The following is a 3,235-nucleotide window of genomic DNA, read 5'->3' on the forward strand; positions in this document are numbered from 1 at the left end:
GATAGCTAAGTATGCTGTGTGTATCTGTGTCTTTTGTTTGTTTGTTTGGGCAGGAAACCAGGAAAGGACATACACTGGAATTAGTGGTTCACAAGAGCTTAGCTATCTGTGTATCCCATGGCTCCTGTTTTCAGCATCTGCATCTCTGAACTTCTATCATGATAGCTGATATGTATGTAACTCTGTCCTTTGCTTTCTCCTCCCCAGTTACTTTGCTGGCATGCAGGGCCTGCTAACCAAGAGTGGGTAAGGGGGAAATGTTTGCCAATGCTACCGAACAACCAAGACTTTGGAAAAAAAATACCCTTTTAGTAGCCATGCTAGTTGGGCAATTGTGAGTGTGCTATAGTCCAAAAAGTTAATTTTTCAAAGTTCCCTAGTTGCCACTTTCTAAAGAATGGTAAAAACAGTCTTGCTTAGGGGGAAAGACTTATTATAGGGAGTAGAGAAGTAAGCATTGGTCACTTTGGGAGATGTGTTTCCATCATTTGGCACTGGCTGTAGAAGAAGCCCATTGGCTTGCATGTTCCCATTCTCCACACTGTTAACACATCTGATGATCAGCTACCTGTGTCTATTAAAAGCTCGCCGAATTTTGAAGAACTCGACCATCTAACGTGAGCATTATTTCACCCACAGAAGAATTCTGTGTGCTGTGCTATACTGCTTTATATTTATAGAGATAATAGGATACTTGTTGCCTTTGCCTGGGAGATGAGTGGCAATAAAAGCAGTTTTACACAACATATGAACAGAAAACTGTTCATAACTGTTTGAATGACAATCTTGTCATTTATTAATTTTATTTATAGGATTTCTATCCTGCCTTTCTCCCAAAATGGGATTCAAAGTGGCTTGTGTAAGGTGTACCCTCCACCCAGAGGTTTTGGGACTACAACCTTCATATGCCCAGACAACTTGGACAGTAATCATGGAAGATGTGGTCTAAAACATCTGGAACATACCATGCTATCCCCTTCTGACTTAGTGAATGCTATATTCCATGCTATATTACTCTTGCCAGGAAATAACTCTTTTAAAGATTTTGAACAGGGTTGGTGAAGCTGTTGCCCTGTGGATGATATTGGACAGGAACTCCCATCAGCCCGAACACCATCTAAGGGACATGTGAATCATTCTCACCAAGTTTTGGGGCTTTCCTGGCCCATTTTAGGTTGTTCTTGTGTGCCTTCAAGTCATTTCCGACTTACGGCAGCCCTAAGGTCAACCTATCACAGGGTTTTCTTGGCAAGTTTCTTCAGAGGGAGTTTGCTGTTACCACCCTCTGAAGCTGAGAGTGTGACTTGATCAGGGTCACCCAGGGGTGTTTTTTTTTGTTTGTTTGTTTTTGTTAACCACCCTCAAATTGATCCAGACTCATGGCAACCCCGTGGATGAGACATCTCCAAGACTCCCTATTTCCACTGTTCTGTTTAGGTCTGTAAATTCATGCCCATGAGATTCTTGAGTCCATCCATCTAGCATGTGGTCTTCCTCTCTTCCTACTGCCTTCACTAATATTGTATTTTCTAATGAATCTTGCCTTCTCATGATGTGACCAAAGTAAGACCTCAACTTTATCATCTTGGCTTCCAGGGAGATTTCAGGTTTGATTGGGCCTAGGACCCACTTGTTTGTCTTTTTGGCTGTCCACAGGATCCTCAGCACTCTTCTCCAGCACCAAATCTCAAATGAGTTGATTTTCCTCCCGTCCGTTTTCCTCAGTGTCCAACTCTCACATTCATACATGGTAATAGGGAATACAATGGCTTGTACAATTCTAACATTCATGCTCAATTGTACGTCTTTACATTTTAGGATTTTTTCTATTTTGTTCATAGCTGTCCTGCTCATTCCTAGTTTTATTTCTTGACTACAGTCCCTATTCTGATCAATGTTTGACCCAAGGTACAAGAATGCTTCAATTTCCTTATTGTCTAGGTTGCACCCGTGGTCATTTTTGTTTTCTTTATGTTGAGCAATAAGCCTGCCTTTGCACTTTCTTCTTTGATCTTTCTTAGTTGTTCCAGGTTTGTGATATTTTCTGCTAGTACAGTGGACCTTTGTTATATGCTGGGGTTTGGTTCCAAGATCCCCCCCTGGATAACAAAATCCGTGGATGCTCAAGTCCCATTAAATATAATGACATAGCAAAATGGTGTCCCTTATAAAAAATGGAAAATCAAGGTTTGATATTTGAAATTTATACTTTTTTTAACATTTTCAAACCGTGGATGCTTGAATCCATGTATTAGAAGGGCTGACTGTAGTATGGTGTCATCTGCATATCTCAGATAATTGATACACTGGTACCCCGGGATACGAATGCGCCGCGTTACGAAATTTCCGGGTTACGAAAAAAATCCATTAAAAAAAACTGTTCCGGGTTACGAAGGTTATTTCGGGTTACGAAAAAAATTTTGGTGCTTTTCGGCGCTTTTTCGCACCAAATCGCGGCTTTCGCTATTAGCGCCTATGGGGCTTCGGCTTGCGAATGCTTTTCAGGTTACGAATGGCGCCGCGGAACGAATTAAATTCGTAACCCGGGGGAGCCCTGTACTCGTTTTCACTCCTCCTTCTTCTGTGTCCAGGCAGGCACAGGCACAGGCACATCTTTGTGTATTTTCTAGATACTGTACAAGTTGAACAGATGGGATGAAAGGATGCAGTCTTGCCTGACCACTAGCTCCCACAAAATCCTCTGTGCAATGAACAAGAAGATCAGAACTGGCAGGCAAACTGTCAAATTTCAAAAATTTGTCTCTGTATACTGATGGTTCTTATGGTGGACTGGGATTCTTCAGATCACAACAGAAAATAATTATTAAAAAGAAAGGCTTTGGATTCTTGACCATCTTGAAATTCAGATGTGGCAATGAATGTATTTCCAGAAGCTCTTATCATTGCCTACACTTGTTAAGGCTAATGGGAATCACACTGCAACATCTGGAGGGATATACATCACCCACCTCTGATTTAACAGCTCAGATCCCCAACATTATTGGAGCGGCCCATGAAGAAAATCAGGCAGGATCAACATGATTAATGCAATTATGTGCAAAGAAAACTCAAAAGTTTGCAGTGTGGGTTTATTAACTGTAACCATGGCTGCTGCCAAACAATATGGCTGGCTAGTGCATGGAAATTATAAACCTCATTTCTCCAAAGATAAAAAGCAATCTCTCACAAGATGTGTGCAGGAATAAATCCTGTTATCCTTCTCTAATATTTATGA

This window comes from Sceloporus undulatus, chromosome 2 (assembly GCF_019175285.1).
Source record: "Sceloporus undulatus isolate JIND9_A2432 ecotype Alabama chromosome 2, SceUnd_v1.1, whole genome shotgun sequence".
NCBI classification, from domain to species: domain Eukaryota; kingdom Metazoa; phylum Chordata; class Lepidosauria; order Squamata; family Phrynosomatidae; genus Sceloporus; species Sceloporus undulatus.